At 41.0% G+C, this 20787-nt stretch overlaps 1 pseudogene; it reads right to left on the bottom strand.

Annotated features, from left to right (window-relative positions):
- Nucleotides 1–6483: 6483 nt before the first annotated feature.
- On the bottom strand, nt 6484–6912 carry LOC132575879 (large ribosomal subunit protein eL32-like; annotated as a pseudogene).
- Between the last annotated feature and the right edge of the window lie 13875 nt (nt 6913–20787).

The following is a 20787-nucleotide window of genomic DNA, read 5'->3' as shown; positions in this document are numbered from 1 at the left end:
AATCCTCCAAGAGCTTACAAAAAAAGAGCCTTGGAAGCTCTTGGAGGATTGGCTACATCAGGAGTGTGTGGCCTAATATGCAAAGGAGCTCCTACTAGATAGATAGATAGATAGATAGATAGATAGATAGATAGATAGATAGATAGATAGATAGATAGATAGATAGATACAGGGCTCTTTTTTCTAGCAGGAGCTCCTCTGTATATTAGGCCACACACCCCTGATGTAGCTAATCCTTCTGGCACTTACAGTAGGCCCTGTATTAAGAGACATGGGAGCTCTTGGAGGATTGGCTACCTCAGGGAGGTGTGGCCTAATATGCAGAGGAGCTCCTGCTAGAAAAAGAGCTCTGGATAGATAGATAGATAGATAGATAGATAGATAGATAGATAGATAGATAGATAGATAGATAGATAGATAGATAGATAGATAGATAGATAGATAGATATTAATTTTAATGCAGTTTATTAGTATAGATGTTATTACTTTTCTTCATCGACAGCTGCTTGCGATTTAATACAATGACTTTGACTTACCTGTCAGGAAATCAACCCAAAACTGGGTAGGGTAGGATTTTAGAGCAAGTATAATAAAAAAACCAAATACCTGTGAAATTGTTCTTGTCTATAAAAGTTTGGTTTCAAATTCAAAAGGCAGTTTTATGTCCAACATTTTGCTTGCATTTCTAGTGCAAGCCAAGTGGTGGATGCAGAATTATTTTGCTATCATAAACTTCATTACCTTTTGACAATGACATAGCCCATATGGACAAAAATATACAATATTAGATTATTATTATTTTTACTATGACATAGTTTGCAATATAGAATATAACTGGTAAGGTTTTTCAATTAGAAATGTCTAAACAAAGTTTTACAATGTAAGATGGAAAATGCTTCTCCCATAAAGACTTGCATTTCCATTGTAATAAAAACTAGATTTCAGTTTTAGTACTGAAGTAATGTGTTGGCTTAAAGATAAATACCATGGTAGTCTCTTAGAGGACCATGGGCAGTGTTGGCTACATAACACTGAAGCATGATACATATGCAGCATAAAAGATAGAAAGAGTCTTGACGAATCAAATCAATGATCCCAACATCAGTATCTGTTTCCTAAATTTGCCAACAAGATTCCCCTGGAAGAGCTACTAGTATACATGAACGTCAAAACCTTGCTTGTTGTTGCTGCTTGTTTTAATACCTTACAGCTTCTATGAGGTCTACCAAGGTGTGACAGCTTTTCTGTATCCTTACTCTGGTTTGTACTCAGATTTGGGAATCTATGCATCATGGGATAAAACAGGGAAACAGACTGTTATTACTGGGGTAGCCTTCCTCCAGCCTAAAGACCCTTCCTCCAATGGAGGAGTCACTTTAGTTGAAAGCTCACCTTTCTTTTTGGCCCAGGTTTTATGCCTTGTTATGCATGGGAACTTAACTACACTTCCTGCATTGTCAAATTCAGTTGATTCCTATTTCTACATCAGTGGTGACATTCCATAAACCCTGTTCAAGAACTTCTCCTGATCTTCATGTGGCTTGTTATTTCATTAGAATTATTTTTTCCGGGCTAATTCATTCCCTTTTAACGTTTACCTTCCCCACATTTACTTCATTCCAAGTTGACAATGGGGCCAGCTTTGCAGACTTATACCCTGACCCAGAAGACATTGCCTTGGAAATAACTCACTAGTTTTGGTGAAACTTACTCCAGACTTTGGCCAAAAACAGCTTGCTCCTTAAATGGGATTTCCCCTATTTCTCATTGATGCATTTAAAATACTTATAGGGCCTTTCCCACTTTTGACTAAAGATGTGTGTAGGTGCTTGTGAATAAACGTGTGTGTCCATTTATTGGGGAATATTCCTGAGCACTCATTAATTCCATTTTCCCCCAGGTCTGAGAGGTTCACATCTGTACATTCTCAAACAAGGTGGAAAAAAGGATTCCATTTGTTAAAATCATCTGCAGCACATGCTATGCTCTGCTGTTTTTCACATTTACAGTCTGGAATACTCTCCTTTGCTTTTAAATACATATGTCGGACTGAACTTCCATCAACCCCACTGCAGCAAGTGTGCTATGAGTTCTCGTGCCGACACATGAAAGCTGGTAGTTGTCATGAACACCTTCATATATGCAACAATTTAAAACCTAACCCAAACTCTTGTGTAGAGAAGCACTGTTTGGTTTCTTTTTAAAAGCTTCCCCCCCTCCAATTTCTATATAAAATTAATTTGTATGACAGAAAGCAGATCTGACCACTCCTGCTGTGTTTAAATGGAGGGGAACAACCCATTTTTACAGGCATTTTCCCCTCAAACATACTTTACAATAGCCTGACACCAGGTGTTATTTTAACCACAAATTACATTAAACCCTTGTATTATGTTACAAGGTACACATAGTGCCTATCTTGATAAATTTTTATCACCCAAAGAATAATTAGGGCCATATCCTGGCTGCCAATAAATCCTCTATGTACTACACTGGTACAGCACATTGCAACCAATTTAAAACTTCTTGAAGTGATTAGCTGAAAAAACAGAATAAAAAAAAAACAGCATGGAAACTCAATGCATTCAACTTAACTTGATCAAGAGTATCACTGAGAAGGGACTCATATATTCAAACAGCAGAGATAGTTCTTTTGAAATAATAATTATGTTAGTCCATTAACACCATTAATTATCTATGACTCTTCTCAATGTACAAAATACTTTCTTAACTTCACCACACAACTGAATGAGGTCAATTGGGCTAAGTAGGAAATTATGAATTATTAAGACCACCCAGTCAGTCTTACATCTGATTTGGATTTAGAGATAAGTCTGCATTCAATACAATATTATGCTCCACCTCAAATGTGGTTCCAGCCTACATTATTCAAAAGAAAACCCTCTAAATTCTATACATATGCATGAAAACTACACATTTCAGAGTAGTGATGCAAAAACGTGTAAATTTTCATTTCTTTGTGATGTCTGCAAATAAATGATACTGCTCATTGCTAGGAATGGTTGAACACCAGCAAGTTCAGTTCATGTCCTGCTGACCACTTGTGAAAAGGAAGTCAGTTTTTGATGGTCTGTTCAAGTGTTCTCTGACCTATTTGAAACTATTCAGCAGATTACTTACCAATTTCAATGTTTCCTCTAAGCCCAGAAGCTCTATGTGCAGTTTTTTTTTCCTTGTGAGCCAAACCATAAAAGTTGTGAGTTAGCCCAGCTCGTTCCCCCCACCCTCTTCAAATAAGCTCCAGGGGCTGTCTGCCCTGCTGGCTCTGGGGTGCACTAAGCAAGCTCACAAGGAGGCAACAGCAACCCACTTGCCAGGATGCTGCTAAGCCCAGCTCTTCCCCCCTGCCTTCTTCAAATAAGCTCCAGGGGCTGTCTGCCCTGCTGGCACTAGGATGCACTAAGCAAGTTCTCAAGGAGGCAACAGCCACCTGCTCACCTTCAGCAGGCTGCTGAGCCTGGCTTCTTCCCCCTTGCCACCTTTAACTAAGCTCCAGGGGCCTTCTACCCCACCAGCTCCAAGTGCACTAAGCCACCCCACAATGCTTCTGAGCCTGGCTCTTTCCCCCCCATCCCTCCCTCCGAAAAGCCTTTTGCTGCATTTAGTCTTAAAGCCCATGGTGGTTAAGAAATGCACAGCCTGTCTGGAAGCCTCCCAACCTCCCTCCCATGCAGAGAGCATCCCCCTCAGCCCTCCCCCATGGTGCTGGCAGCAAGAGGCCCATGAAGAGTTTTACACCACTTTTTACTATAAAGTTCATTGGGGGAGATAAATGTGTAGTCCAGCTGGGGCCCTCCCAACCTTCCTTCTTGGCATAGAAAGGCAAGGAGGAGACTCACCTGATGCAACCAAGGCACCGGGGGCAGGGCTGCTGATATTCTTGGGTGGCAGCAACTCCAGTAAGTCTCAGCTCACATAGCAAGAGGACTCTTACTGGAGTACTAGAACAGGAAGAAGGGCTGGACCCTCACAAGTGCCTCCCTTTGCAGCCACCCTGCAATGGACCTGAGCCTAACTCAGTTGACCAGCCATTTAGACAGGCAAGTAGATGAGTGAGAGGGTAAGGCCATCTACTCTTCTAATCTGTGCACTGGGGATGAAAATCCCTGCACTCAGTTACAGAAATGTGTGCACTAGAACACCCTAGCATAGCTTAAAGGGAACCCTGCTTACTGTATTTTTTCCTAACAGTGCAGTATAGCACAATCAACTTATTGCAAATGTGTCTTCTCACTTGGCTGGCAATTGTTTCTTTGTACATAGAACTCCTTTGATCAGGCTGAGACATCTTGCTCAAGGATAATCTTATTTAAATTATTTTAACCCATCTTCCTCCTCAAAACTACTCAAGGCAAGCTACAATATTATACATACATATCCAATATGTATATATAACTAATATACCAAAAAAAAAAAGCAGCAACTACAGTTGAAACTAGGAGCCAAATCCTGTCTTCTGGACAGAAGAGGATGATGGGCAGGAACTCTGTTTATGTTGTAAACCAAAATGCCCTCAAAAGAGGTTGGGGAATTGACAGGTGGGCATCTTTGGTTTAATATCTAGAATCTATGTATACAGGATTACACCTCCAGAAATTATTGCTTAAATTTACCAAGGACACTAATTAAGAGAAACCATCAAAACTTTATTACAGAAAAATGTAGAACACACACACATACAAGGTCATGAATTTAGACAACACACATACAGTCCTAATAAAAACAGAAAGAGAAATATAGAGGTAACATAGGGATGGACAAACAGGGTGATAATTACCAATCGTAGTCTCCAAAGAAGGCTCCAATGGAGAAAAATGAGGACTAGGGGGAGAGGACCCTCAACTGATCAGGAATCAGGGGTGGATCTAAACAGCAGAAATGGGGCACTGCTAGATGCACACGTGTAAAAAGTTGGGTCAGAGGTTATAAGGCTTCCCCTGAGCCCTTACAGGATGGGAGGTACAGGGGCAGATGACAGGTGGTCAGCTGGTGCATGACCTCAGAAAAAGGGGAGGCTCCACCATGACCATAAAGACTGGACTTGTGTGGTAGCCAATGGCCAGCTGAGAGGGGGCCTCTGATTGGATGCCCGTTCCTGGCCAATGAGAGGACTTGGCCCTGGTTACCTGATTGGACCTCCAGGTAACAATGGGCCAAGGGGGAGGCTCCAGGATGACCATTAAGGGAAAGAATGGGGGAAACTCTGCAGGTGAAAGTGATTGAAAAGCTGTTAAACATATCTAAAAGGTGACAATGGATGGCCAAATTGCTACCTAAGGTGACACCCAATCTACACAAAGATACTTGGCTCTAGGTGAAGACGTTACTCCTCTGCTGGCACCATCCTTTGTTTTGGGTTCCGTGGGACAAAAGTTTAGGCAGTCTGACAGGGTCCCCTCATGGGGTGAGTTTGATTGCCTTATGCACAGGTGACATCTGTTGAGTACATAAGCCTCCTGCTTCGCTGTTATGGAGTCTGGCACTGCCAAAAAATAGTTGCTGGTGCTGTTAGCCTTTCCCTAGAGATTCTGTGGTCAAGGCTGAAAACCGCTTGCTTGGACAGCTCCTGGCAGCTTATCTTCTTCTGCTGCAGCGGCTGAGATGGTGATTGCATGGAGGGACTGGAAACCCATCTTTTCCTCCTGGTTAGCACTCTTCTCAAGACAGTGAGTGCTGCTGCAATGTTATGGCTGCTAGTACTCACATAAGTCCCTTACATTCTAATTGACAAAACCCACACTTTCTGACAGATGTGTGCGAATTGAATCAACCAAAAGGGGTACTATGATGTTCTGCAGTTGGGGTTTTTTTGCTCACAATGCTGCTGTTGTTCAGTCGCACACTTGAGTCCAACTCTTTGCGACTCCATGGACAAAGTAACGCCAGGCCCTCCTGCCTTCCACCATCCTCCAAAGTCTGCTCAAATTCATGTTAGTTACATCAGTAACGCTGTCCAGCCATCTCATCTTTTGCCGTCCCTTTCTTCCGCCTTCTGTCTTTCCCAGCATCAGGATCTTCTCCAGGGAGTTCTCCCTTCTCATTTGGTGGCCAAAGTATTTGAGCTTCAGCTTCAGCATCTGACCTTCCAGGGAACAGTCAGGGTCGATTTCTCTTAGGACTGACTGATTGGATCTTCTTGCAGTCCAAGGGACTCTCAAGATTCTTCTCCAGTACCACAGCTCAAAAGCATCTATTCTGTGCTTGGCCTTCCTTATGGTCCAGCTCTCACAGCCATTCATTACTACTGGGAATACCATCGCTTTGACTATATGGACTTTTATTGACAGGGTGATGTCTCTACTTTTTATTATACTGCCTAGGTTCACCATAGCTGTCTTCCCAAGGAGCAAACATCTTTTAATTTCATGGCTACAGTCACCATCTGCAGTGATCTTGGATCCCAGAAATCTTTATACCCCTGAATAACCCCTTAGTCCAAACTTCCACCAGTCACTGATGGAGTTTTTTTTCTAGTACTTTTGATATTTTATTAAATATTGTTGTTTAAAAACAACTATTCATTCTCCTCACTATGCAGTCTTGCATTTGGATTGGTAACCTTGGTAGCAAGCTGAGCTGCCCTCTTTACAATTACTTTTCAATTCTTGAAGGAAATGTTATAAGCAATCTCTGTGCAATACGACTTGTTACTCAACATCAGTGCTTCCAACTCTTTGACATTATGGACAAGGAACTTTCTGAACCCTGAAGGCAACACGTGCTTTGTCTTTTTTATTGCTAACCTTACCCAATACTGGGCATCAAGATTTTACCCTTGAATCTTCTGCAAACTGTGTTGTTAGTACCTCTTGGTTTTCTCCAGTTACACTTGATTTTCACATAGCAATCAGACAGATGATAGATTAACATCTTGGGCCTCTTCTTGATCATCTTAGTTTGACGTGATGTAAAAGGGCTAGCATGTTGTCTACAGAAAAGCAGGGCTCTTAGTACAGGGCCTATTGTAGGCTCCAGAAGGATTGGCTACATCAGGAGTGTGTGGCCTAATATGCAAAAGAGCTCCTGCTACAATGATTTATACAATGTATATGATTTGATATACTCATGATCCCTGGTTGTTGTTATGATTTCACAGTTATGTTGTTATGATTTCCCTGGTTGTTGTTATGATTTCACAGTAGATTAATTGAGTTTTTTGTACCTACAAAATTCTGTTTGTCCCTAAGTGGATTTACAAGGCAATTGGTTGTTATTGATAAAATATAAATTAGACAAAGGGTGCGATTCTGCTTGGAAATAAGCTTAATGGAAATGAGTACCTTTATTTTCATTTTGGCAAATAAGAAAAGATTGTAGTGTCCATCAGCTGATTATTCTGAGAATTGTATGGTTCAGTCACTGCATCGCTGTGAGCATGAATTCTATTATGTCTTGAAAAAAGGCCATGAATCCCAAATGTAGGGTCACTCAGTGACATTTGTGCAACTTAATCAACATGTTATTACATGAATATGTTATTAATCACAAGAGATAACATAAGTGCATTGCCAGGAGGCTATTTCCAGTTCTTGTGTGGTAACAATAAATTAATCTGTTCTATATTGTTATTTTAGTTGTACTTGATTAAGCACGTAACTGAGGAGTGACACAATTCTAAAGGAAGTCTAAAGCTCCAAAGGCAATGAAACAATTGTTAAGAAGCCTCTTGTTAAATCTCATGATTTTTAAATGCAGAAAAATATGTATAATGTTTGTGGGGTGATCTTTTAAGCTATCCAGTAAAGGATGTATTTGGAAAAAGCCGCACACCTCCAGTTATTTTGGTGATGAGATAATGACAAGAACAGCAGGAGGGGCTGCAGGATTAAATTATTTAAACATATGGGATCAGTTTAAATACAATAGCAAGAATGGTCAAATAGTAAGCGGTAAGAGAACAGTCTGGTAGTTGGGTGACAACAAATCCACCATACCCCATTAAACAACTCTGTTGATATAATTAGACTTGGACCTTTGGACTTGGACCTTTGATCAATCAATGGAAGTTGCCAGTGTTGCTGATCTTATAGGGTCCCATAGTTATTTATAATCCCATTAATCTTCTGACCCCATTTCTGACCCTGGGAGACTGGAGCAGGCAGGGGAAGAAATAGTTCTCTCACCTCTTGTGTGAATGTAACCAAGAAGATGAGGGATCATTGTCTTGTTCTTGCTCTGGATCCAACCTATTGTCTCCTATCTTTTACTTAATCTTTTTTTCATCCTTGTGACCATTCAAGCTGTGAGACATTACACAGTTCTCTACACATCAATACACAATTCTACTTTTGGGAATTCTACTTTTTAAGTAAATTGCTCTCATTTAACAAATTCTGTTTATGAATAAAGTTTGACATTTCATTATTATGGTAAAAGTGAAGACTTCAAGAAGTGCTAACCAGAAGCAGATTTTATGCCTAACATTCCTGGAGTAAGTCAGTACAAAGCCTGCTTACCTCATGTTAAAACCTTCTTTCTTTAAACAAGGCTAGGTAACTATTAGAAATATGGCCAAGAGCCAAAAGCATTTTTGAACATGATTAGAAGGGTTGTCCACATGGAGTTTAGTCATTTATTGAAAATATTTATATCCTCTCCCAAAAAAGTGAGGACTAGGGTGACTTATGTAAAAGATGACAAGCATAAAAAAAAAGGTAAAGGTAGTCCCCTGTGCAAGCACCAGTCATTTCTGACTCTGGGGTGACATCACATAACATGAAGCTTTCCTGGCAGACTTTTTGTGGGTATAAACAATTTTATTGGTAACATATGGTGGCAAATCTTACAACTTAAAAAGAAAATTTATCTACCCCATATCTTACTTTTCTCCCACCCCTCCCCCCGTTACTTGACCCCCGCCAGTTTTATTTACTTAAAAAAAACAAATATTAAAGGTACCCTTAACTATTAAAAAACCCAAAAGTTATATTCTTCTTTTAAAACTTAATAATTATCAAAAATTGTCCAATGTCCTTTTATTTTCCATTCTTTTTCTACGTATCTTCTGAACTTCTTCCACTCCATCTTAAAAACTTCCAAATCATAGTCTCTTAATATTCTTGTTAATTTGTCCATTTCACTCCATCTCATAACTTTTATAATCCAATTCCATTTCTCTGGTATTTTTCTTGCTTCCACAACTGCGCATACAATGTCATGGCAGCTGAGAGCAAGTACCAGATTAAAGTTCTATCTTCTTTTGGAAATGTTTCCATTTGTAGTCCCAACAGAAAAGTCTCTGCAACTTTGTTAAACTCATATCCCAAGATCTTAGAAATCTCTTGCTGAATCATCTGTCAAAACATTTTAGCTCTTTCACAAGTCCACCACATATAGTAGAAAGAACCTTCATGCTTTTTACATTTCCAACATCTGTCTGGCATTTTATTGTTCACCTTTGCCAATTTTTTAGGAGTTATATACCATATATACATCATCTTAAAACAATTTTCTTTAATACTTTGACATGTTGCGAGTTTCATAGAGTTCTTCCACAGATATTCCCAAGATTCCATTTTTATTTCTTTATTTACATTAATTGCCCATTTAATCATTTGAGATTTCACTACTTCATCTTCTGTAGACCATTGTAAAAGTAATTTGTATACTTTTGAAATTAGTTTATCATTGTCTCCAAGCAGAACTTTTTCCATTTCTGTTTGCTCTTTCCTTATTCCTTCAGTTTTAATGTCATTCTCTACCAAACTCTTTATTTGTTGCATTTGAAACCAATCATATTTGTGACTCAATTCTTCAGCAGTTTTCAGTTCTATTTTTCCACTTTGTATTTTTAACAATTGATTATATGACAACCACATTTCCTCACCTATTTCAGCCGTTATCTTTATTACTTCAGCTGGCACTATCCATAAAGGTCTTCTCTCATCTCCATATTTCTTGTATTTTGTCCATGTATTTAATAAATTGCTTCTTATATAATGGTGAGAGAAAAGACCATCCATCCTCTTTTTTCCATAATACAAATATGCGTGCCAGCCAAATTTATTTCCGTGACCTTCCAACACTAGAAATTTTTTGTTTAACAGCATTATCCATTCTTTCATCCACACTAAGCAAACTGCTTCATGATATAATTTTAAATCTGGTAGTTGAAATCCGCCTCTCTCTTTTGCATCTGACAGAATTTTCATTTTAATCCTTGGTTTCTTCCCAGCCCACACAAATTCTGAAATTTTCCTACCCCATTTATCAAATTGTTTAGCATCCTTCACAATAGGAATAGTTTGAAACAAATATATTATCCTTGGTAGAATATTCATTTTAATTGCACCTATTCTGCCCAGCAATGACAAATTAAGCTTATTCCATTTTAGCATATCTTCATCCATTTTATGCCATAACTTCTCATAATTATTTTTAAACAGATCAATATTTTTCATTGTTATCTCCACCCCTAGGTACTTTACCTTAGAAGTGACTTCACAACCCGTTAGTTTCTGTAATTCTTGTTGTCTATTCATCTGCATATTTTTACACAGAATTTTAGATTTTTCTCTATTTATAGTGAGTCCCGCCAACTCCCCATATTCTTGTATTTTAGTTAACAGCAAAGGTGTAACTTGTATGGGATTTTCATTTATAAACATTATATCATCAGCAAACGCTCTGTATTTGTAAGTGCATCCTTTTATTCGTAAACCTTGTATATTTTTTTCTTCTTGAATCTGCATCAATAAAATTTCAAGGGTCATTATAAACAACAATGGTGAAAGCGGACAACCTTGTCTAGTACCTTTGCTAATTTTAATTTCTCCTATAAGAACTGCATTAACACACAACCTTGCCCTTTGTTCGGAGTATATTGCTTTTGTCATTCTTATAAAGCTTTCTCCCAGCTCCATTTTTTCCATTACTGTGAACATAAAGTCCCAGCTTAAATTGTCAAATGCTTTCTCTGCATCTGCAAAGAATAAAGCTACTTCTTTTTCTGGATGTCTTTCATAATATTCTACAATATTTACAACAGTCCTAATATTGTCTCTTATTTGTCTTTTGGGAAGAAACCCTGCTTGATCTTCCTTTATAAAATTTATCAGATGTTGTTTAAGCCATTCTGCCAAGATTCTTGTAAATATTTTATAGTCATTATTTAATAACGAAATTGGTCTGTAATTTTTTACATTTGTGGCATCTCTATCTGCTTTAGGTATCAACGAAATGACAGCTTCTTTCCATGTATTTGGTACTTTCCCTTTTATTCTTATTATGTTCATCAACTTCTGCAATTTTGGTATTAATTCGTCCTTAAGAGTTTTAAAATATTTAACTGTATATCCGTCTGGCCCAAGAGCTTTTCCATTTTTCATTGCGTTGATTGCTGCTTCAATTTCTATCTTTTCAGTTGGATCATTCAAAACTTTTCTCATATTTTCAGTTAGGGGTTCTATTTTTAACTTTTGTAGATATTCATCCATCTTCTCTTTCTTTATTTTAACACCTTTAAACAGTTTGGCATAGTACTTAAAAATTCTCTTTTTATTCCCTCTTGGGTAATCACTTCCCTTCCATCTACCACAATTCTGCTATTCTATTTTCTCTCTTTTTCTTCAATTGCCAAGCCAAATACTTTCCCGGTTTATTTGCTCCCTCAAATTATTTTTGCTGAAGTCTCTTCAAACTCCATTCCACTTCTTTAGTCAACAAATGTCTCAGTTGAGTTTGTAGTATTGTAATTTCCTTTAAAATTTTCTTTTCCCCTGGTCTTTTTCTCAGCTTCCCTTCCTTCTTCTTTATTTCATTTTGAATGTCCAACAAGTGTTTTTCTTTTCTTCTCTTGTCTTTATTATTCAAAGTAATTAACAATCCTCTCATTACTGCTTTATAAGCATCCCAGACGGTCTGAAAATCAATATCTTCTTTATCATTCACTTGGAAAAAAGCTTTAGTTTCTTTTTCTAGATATGTCACTGTTTCTTTATTCTGTAACAAATCTTCATTCAGTCTCCATCTTCACAGATTTCGGATTTAATTGTCAAGTTCAAAAGATTAGGGCTTGCTTTTTATAAACAGCTTAGTTTCACCTTCCTCAGAGCTTCCTAGACCAAGATATAAATTTTTAAAACTTTTAAACCCTTCAAAAAACAACAAAATTTTAGATCTCACCAATTTTCATTTTGACTATCAGATTCAAAAGAGTAGGACTTGCCCTTTACGGCAAGCTCAATTTCGCTGTCCTCTGAGCTCCCAAAGTCCAGATATTTATTTATTTATTTAAATTTTAAACAATTTTATTGAAATGTAAGAATAGCTTACAATCCATAAGACAAGAAGTTTACCGTTAAGATCAACAAGAATAGCATCGTAAGCATAGTAGACAAAATACATAACAAAGACGACCTTTAAAAACAAAATACAAACTGAAGGTAATAATATTTATAATAGTTATAATACAGTATTTAAAAATTAAAATAAAATTGAGGAAAGGAAAGAAAAGAAAAAAAGAAAAAAAATTAAAGTTTTTAAATTTTCCAAAATGGCGGCCACAAGTTTTTATTACTTCTTGCAATTTTTTTTCCCTTTTAAAAATTTCCGAGGACCGCACAAATAATATGACCAATAGTTCTTATCTTCTTACCCTCTTTTCAGTTGATTCCAATAATTTATAGTGTCCCAAATTCTTTTTATAACAATGTTTTTAATTTAGCCTCCCAGCAATGGCCGCCGATGTTTCTTAATGGTATATATTCCTAGAGTAGGTTTTCTTTCCACTACTTCCTGTTCTTGTTACCACAAAGTCACAAGGAGATCTCACGATACTTGACATATTTCCTGTCTTGCTCAGATGTGCTACAGCTCTGTTCCAGTATGACGATGTTGCTTTTACTTCCAAAACCGCAAGTAGACAAAACAATAAATTCCTTCCCACTTTTTAGCAATTTTTAACACTGTCGTTTATATTTATAAAATCAAAATTTCACCTCTTCCTTCCCTCTTCTTCCAAGCTCTCTATATTTTCTTTTCCCACCTTTTAACTGTGTCCCTTTAAGCTATAAATAGCTTCAGAATGAAAAAAATAATCTTCTGTACCTTTTCTTCCAATTATCCAAGTTTCCACTGGTCTTTCAAAGCTTTAGATGTTTAGCAATATCCAAGAATGTTAGGATCCTGATGAGCTTATGTCAAATAAATGAATCTGGGCACTTCTGCAGATGATGACTATGCAACTTACCCTGAGACCCCTCAAAGCCTCAAAGAAGTCCCCCCTGGGGCTCCCTTTTAGCCAAGGTAAATCTCATTAAAGTTTTCTGTGCATGTCTTGGACTATTCTCTGACTGAGAAAAGTAGGCAGTAGGCATTAATTTGCCTTCCACTACCCCGAACAGAAGTTCCAGCCTGCTCCTGTTATGAGAGACAGCTCAGCTCGGCATTTTCCTCCCCCGGAAGTCACTTTCCTGGCAGACTTTTAATGGGATGGTTTGCCGTTGCCTTCCCCAGTCATCTACAATTTCCCTCCAGCAAGCTGGGCACTCATTTTACTAACCTCAGAAGGATGGGAGGCTGAGTCAGCCTTGAGCCGGCTACCTGGATCCAGCTTCTGCTGGGATCGAACTCAATTCGTGAGCAGAGCTTTGAACTGCAGTACTGCTGCTTTACCACTCTGTGCCACAAAACAACCTGTCCAAAAAAGCACAATGATGTAATTTTAGAGTTAAAAAAGATGTTAGAAAGATGGTCGTGTGAGCGGGGGATGCGGGTGGACGCCCGGCAACCCATCTCTTCCATACTTCGGGGCTTGGGTTGTGTATGGACTGAGGTGTGTAGCTCTAACTATGAGATTGCACTGTTTCATGCAGTGGCACTGACTGCATTTTTTGGTGCTTTACGAGTAGGTGAACTTGTCAAATGATCACAGAATGATCAGTCTGATGGTGCATTGCAGCATAACGACGTCAAATTTGTGGGGGGAGATGTGGTGCTGCACGTATGGTGATCCAAAATGGATCAGCAATGTAAGGGCACCAGGATCATAGTAGGTCCCTGTGAAGAGGCCGGGTTATGCCCTGTGCAAGCGTTACAGTGCTATTGGCAGTGAGGGGGGGGCGCCCAGGGCCCCCTTTTTGTCATAAGGGTGGGGCTCCCCTCATGAGGTATCAGTTTTGGGTGGTTATGGCTCATGCCTTGGACAAGTTGGGGCTGCCTGGGTTCAAGTTTGGCATTCATTCATTTCAGATTGGGGCTGTATCCACCGCTGCAGCAATGGATTATTCGGGGCCAGCCATTCAAAAGGTGGGTCGCTGGCTTTCAGCAGCTTTTCGCACCTACATACGCCCCTTGGTGCTTCCATGAGTGTGATCGGGGTGGCTGTTGTGTGTTATGTGTTTCAAAGTTCAGTTGTGTGTGACTGTTTTCTCATTCCAGGTGTTGTGGCTTGCCAGGAGAGGCTGCGGATACTCATCTGTGGGCACAGCTTTATTTTCTGGGTGACCCACTATGCGAGGAGATCGCCAGTCGGCACCCAGTTGGGGCTGAGCGAGTGGGCTGTTGTTGAATGGCAGGAGCAGCATGGGTTAAGGTGGCCTGGGCTCCTGCCATTGTTTTCAGGCAGGGCCACCCCCCCGCCTCACATTTTAGTCATTCACCTGGGCGGGATGACTTGGGGCTGGTGAAGGGGAAGGCCCTTTCATTACAGGCGATGGCGGACCTGCGGGTCATTGTGCGGAGGTCCGCCAACCTACCAAGAAAAGTCTGGCGGGCTGCCTGGGACCTGGCTGGGGTCGAGCGGGTCAGACGAAAGGTGAATCGGGCCCTACGGAAGGCCTTGGAAGGAGGTCTGGGTACCTTCCTTCATCACTCGAGAATTAGCGTAGATATGGGAGAGCTATACCGGCCAGATGGAGTTCATCTGTCGGACGGGGGTAATCGGGCCTTCTTAGATGACATTCGGAAAGGGCTTTGGGTGGCTCGAGGCCTCCCAGTGGGCTGCTAATGCCTAAGCAGAGGCTTGGCATTGGCGGTGGCAGAAGGAGCAAGGGGTTTATACCTTGCAGGTGAGCACCCAGGCTTCTGCACCTGTTAGTGCAGTCAATGCGCATGAGCAGCAGATGGGCTTTAGAGCTCAATGCTGTATGATGCGGATCATAGTAGTGCCTCCCCCTAGATCCGCCTCCTTCTGAGTATCGGGGCGGAAGTTTAAGGGAGGGTAGTTTTTGGCCTGGCCAGCCCAGCATTAGCCATAGTCTTACGACTCATGCTGGGGGCAGGGTGACTCGCCCCTTTGTTGGACTTGGTGGGGTCAGAGGAAGACCCCAGGGCTTGTCCAACTGCAGGTTGCCCTTGCCATGTTGGTTGCATTAATAAAGTGGCCCGTTTCCCAATATTTTGTGTCAGCCTCTTTATTTCGACTGGGGGGGGGGGGGCAAAGAAAATGGAACAATAAGTCCTACTGAAATAATGGAGGTTTCAATTAATTAGAGTTTTGTTGTTGTTTTGGGTTTTTTTAAATGAGTGGTATAGTTGTTTTTTTGCTCTTGTTGGTATAGTTGTTTTTTTGAATTTGTTCATGAGTGGTATAGTTGTTTTTTTGAATTTGTTCATGTACTTTATACATTCCTTTGCCAATGAGAGAATTATTGTTTTCTAAAATGCTTTGTGCACTACAAGAATTTTCATTTGGCTCATTACCTTCTCTTATATTGCAGTATGAAATAACTGTAATAATAAAAATCTGAAACAATACTGAAGAGAATGTCTTTTTCCAGTACTCGCATATATTATGTTTGTTCCAAACTGGTTCATTTTTTAAAAAATGATAGTATTACATAGTTCAGCTGTTAACATGAGCTAAAAAGCTGCTGAAAAATATTTTGCACACACAGAAGGAAACAGCTGCATAACTAGATAGGAGATCTGATTGGCTATCTGACTGGTGTCAAACTTAAGAGCCGCAATGGGGAAGCATTCTAGGCTATGGCATGGGGAAGGGAGAGTTTAACCCTTTTGTATTATTCTGTTTTGTACTTGTGTTCTCAGTCCATATAAAGACAAAAAGCAGTTGGGTGGAAGGAGGGATTGCCACCTTTTCTTCCAAAAATTATTTTGTTATACAGAAATGCACAATATACAGAAATTACACAAAACTATAATAAAATAATAAAACAGAAAGTACATAAGAGATTAGAACCAAGATCACACCTTTGCACTTACATCCTAGTTCAATAAGTGTTTTGTTATAAGAAAACAAACAAACAGGTAAAGGCTGGAGATGGGATAATTTGAAAAATTCTTTTTCTATTTCTTCTGTTCTTCCAATAGCTGTTAAGTCTAAATTGGCACAAGTGTACAAATCCAAGTCATTCAAGTGCTAGCTCTCTCCTTCCTTTCAGAATGCTTTCTTTGAGCATATTGATGGATACAACAGAACGTTGTAATGGGGTTTAAAGTGGTGAGTGTGTATTTGTGGTTCTGTTGTATGGGTCTGGATCAGATCAAGAGACAGAAAGATGAACTGGAGAGAGTGTCAGGAGAGTGAGAAATGACTGATCAATTTTTTTCCCTGCAAGCATGAGAGTTTGTAGAAAGAATTGAAACAGGCTGTTCCACAGAATTTGAGTTTGGCTGCAGAGAATCAAGAGGTGCAAGAGCTGTTGAATGGCACTGTGCAGTTTTGTGATGCTTTGGAAATTTGGTTGGAGAATGTATGTTCAGACTGCGAGGATTTGGAATGAGCTTCTGAAGTTCTGATGCAACCATTTAAGCATGCCCCTCGCAACCAAGTTGCTTCAGTGTGTCCTATGAACCATGCCTCTTGTATTACTTTGGTTGAAAAGTCAGGGTTCCAGAAGTTGAACAGTCATTCAGTCCAGAGTCATACACAAGAGCAAACAGGTTCAAGATTCAAGTCTAAAGCTAGATCACTAGAGCAAAGCAGAGTCAGGAGCTGTGGCTGCAAAGTTCACCAGGTGATGACTTCTTGCTTCCACATCAAACAGTCTCCCTTGACGAGTTTACATAGGCATTTGCTGGAAGGTCTTTCTTGCTTGGGAGTAACTCTGTAGCTACTCATCAACAGCAAGCAGCTGGCATTGGGCCAAGAGATATGTGCTTTGTCATCTCTCCTGGAGCTCCAGTCTAAGCCTTTGTTTTAGAATGTGCGTGAAACTGGAGGGCTGGTAATAATCCACTTTGATTTCATCTGTTGGAACAGGATTGGAAGATTCTGGTGGCTCTATATCAGCTGTCGGCTATGCATTCTGATAAGTCTGCAGTTCATCTTTTTGCTTGCCAGCTTCTGCTGATTTAGAGCAGGACTCTTCTCCTGAGAAGTCCTTTTCTCCTGACTGTTCCATGACACTTGGAACTTGCCTCCTGCTGTGCTGCATTTTTCATGGAGCATGAGGAATAGGAAAGTTCATCTCAGTGCGGTCCAGAGAAATCTAGGTAGGAGTTTTCTCCCTTCCCTCTTTGTTATTTTTGTTAACTTTCAAATTGGCCTTCTAGCTGCCTTAGGCTTGCCAATCCCCAGGTCCCAGTGGGGGTTCTTCCACTTTCCCAGGCTCCTTCCCACCCCCAGTCAGCTGGCAGGCGGTGGGAAGCACTGCCCCCAAAGCCACCTTGTGACTTTCCCCCTCCGGAGGCTCCAGTCTCCAATTGGAAAGGCTTCCTCTTGGGATGTTACTTGGAAGAAGTTGGCTGCAACTCGTGAGTAGAGAGGCCAATCCCTCACTTCAGAGTCACCAGAAAACAGGAGGGGAGGACCGACTGCTGAACACTTCATTATTCCCTATGTGGAGATCGATTCTCATAGGGTATAATGGGGAATTGATTTGGAGGTTTTGGGGGCTCTGGGGGAGCTGTCTTTTGAGGTAGAGGCACCAAATTTTCAGTATAGTATCTAGTGCCTCTCCCCAAAGTACCCCCCAGGTTTCAAAATGATTGGACCAGAGGGTCCAATTCTATGAGCCCCAAAAGAAGGTACCCCTATTCTTCATTATTTCCTATGGAAGGAAGACATTTAAAAAGGTGTGCTGTCCCTTTAAATGTGATGGCCAGAACTCCTTTGGAGTTCAATTATGCTTGTCACACCCTTGTTCCTAGCTCCGCCCCCAATGTCTCCTGGCTCCACTCCAAAGTCCCCAGATATTTCTTGAATTGGACTTGGCAACCCTAAACTGCCTTCTTACTATCAAACAGCAACCAGCTTATATTATTTGGCGTCATGTTATGAAATCTTCAGCCAAAAGCAACCCAATGCAAGAAAGGAGAGCCCCAGGTGAGTGAGGCCTGCTTGGGCTGACTAGGAATCCAGCCAGCGCAAGCAGGCCTCGCTCACCTGGGGCTCTCCTTGACTCCCCCTGCAGTCAAAAAGCCAGCAAGCCACCCGCTGCCCAAAATCACATAAGATGTGGAGGAAGGGTGGTGCGGACTTCCCCAGGAGTTAATGAGGGCTGCTGGGGGTGTGGCAAAGCTCCTGGTGGCTTGCTGGCTGCCTGCTCTCCTAATTCAGGGATTGTTATGCAACTGCAACTGCTATTCAATGGACAAGGTAGGTTGGTGGGAAGGAGGAGGGAGGGCTGTCAGAAAGGTTCAGGAGATGCGCTCCCATGAGCTCCTGCTGAATTCAAGGCCTGTCTGAGGGTATTTACATTTTCTTATTGAAGCCACATTGACAGAAGGGAGATTTTTCTCCGAACTTGATAGATTTTCCAGGTGTGCAGATCTGAAATCTCAAAAAGAGAGATCTAAGAAGCCCTAAAACTGAGCATTTGTCTGCACTTGTGCAGACAACTGTCACTTTGGATCCTCCTTTTTTTCACCCGATGCTGAGGTGGACTCACTGCAAGCTGGGCAAACATTAAATGCCCCCAACAGCACCAAAATATCCAATGAGGCAGCAGCAACGAAAGTGAGTGGATGGACAGGACTCATCCTCCCCTTGCCACCGAAACTTCCACTGAGACAGCAGCAATGGAGGTGGGTGGTGTCCTGCTCTGAATTCAAGGTGGAGGAGAATGAAGATTCTTCTGCGGATGAAGCTTAGCATGTTAGATGAGCCCTGGCCAAAGGCAGCAGTCACAGGTTGTGTACTCCCGAGCACCCCTCACTGCACCATCTGCCTCTTCCTTTTGCCTTGGGCCTGGTTTGCATGCATAGCAATGGAAGCAGCTTCCTTCTTCCACTAAGTCCTGCTGGCTGGCTCTTCTTTGCTTTAGTTGGCAATGCATGACAGCAGCTGGCTGACTGATTTGTTCCAGAGAAAGCTGTCCATCCATATCGGCCCACCCTAACCTCAGGATCTGCCCATCCCAACCACCAAGCTGTTTTCATGGGTGGCAATTCAAGTGGCAGTCCTCCCCCCAAAACCTACACAGGCTGGAGGAAATAGGTCAGAAAGGGACACGAGATGGCAGGGATGAGTGGGGTGTTTGTCACCTAATGGCAACTCACATGCAACACCCCATTTAAATCTCCCTCCCTCTCTCCATCTATCCATCTTCTATCTTTCTTTCTTTCTATCTATCCATCCATCCATTACCTATCATCTATCAATCTTCATCATCATCATGTAGCCAGAAGGTGCTGCCTGCCTTTATGGGAGCACCTCACAAGTAGTGGGGTCCCCAGTTCTTCATCCAAAATGGAAGCTGCTTGTCAGAAAACAGGCCAAGTGAAGCCACTCTCTGCAAAGGGCCAGAGAAACATGTCTCTGCTTGTTCTGACTGCCCTGAGATTACAACATAGGCATCCTCTTGGCTGGCTTCTCTCTCCCCCCACCCAACAGAACAATAAGGTAATGTATTGCTCATGTCTTAATCTCTGGCTAGCTACTAATGGCCCATTTTCCTACCTTCCTGTCACAACTCAGCGTCTTTTGTTTTACCTCTATGCTAATGTAGGCCATGTTGCACAAATCTTTTGTTTCCCTTCTTCCCTTCAGAGTATCAAAATCAAATGGATACAAAACATTAAGCCCATCATGGCCCTTCCTGACAAACATTAAGGATCATTCATGCCTATTGTCTTTTCCCGTTTATATATTTTTATTCAAGTTTTAAAGATATAGAAAGAAGAGGAAGGGGAAAAAACAGGGAATAAAGAAAAAAAGAGAAAATACAACAACATAGTTCTGCTCTAACCATTAATACAAAAAACATATATATATATATATATATATATATATATATATATATATAGAAAGATGGTAACATAGTTGGAAAGCAGTAAATGATCTGAAGACCAGTTAAAACCTTACATAGAATGTCAGTACATTGAGTAAAGTCCCAAGTTAAAGTATTACAGCTACGTTAGATAAGTTTTATCCCAAATTGTCAAACCAAATGTATAGAGCAGGGGTAGCCAGACTGCAGCTCAGGAGCTGCATGTGTCTCTTGGAGCTCTCTGGTGTGGCTTGCAAAGCCTCTCGCCCCCTCCCCCACGCTGAATGGAAGAGCAACCTCACATAATTTTTAAAGCTTTGGCCTGGCACTGTTTGAAGCAGTCTTAGCTTGCTTCTTCAGCTATAGGCATGCAGAGAATTACCCTCTCAGCAACCTGTGGAAGAGGAGGAGCCAAGGAGATGGAGTGGAGAGGGAAGGCTGCGGGAGCCCGTATCCTGGCGGCAATGCAGCCTGGTCCCTTTATGGTCTTGTCGGGGAGACGGGGTGCACATACGCATTTCTGTTTGATTGGGGGGCATGGAGGTAAGGCTACAGGAGCCCATCTTCCTGCAGCAGCATAGCCCAGCACCCTTTATGCCACAGTCATCATTATCAGGGAGAGGTCGGGTGTGTGTGTATGTGTGTTTGTTCA

Source organism: Heteronotia binoei, chromosome 8, assembly GCF_032191835.1.
Source record: "Heteronotia binoei isolate CCM8104 ecotype False Entrance Well chromosome 8, APGP_CSIRO_Hbin_v1, whole genome shotgun sequence".
NCBI lineage: Eukaryota > Metazoa > Chordata > Lepidosauria > Squamata > Gekkonidae > Heteronotia > Heteronotia binoei.
Note: the sequence above shows the minus strand (reverse complement) of the source record. Positions and strands in the feature narration are given on the sequence as shown.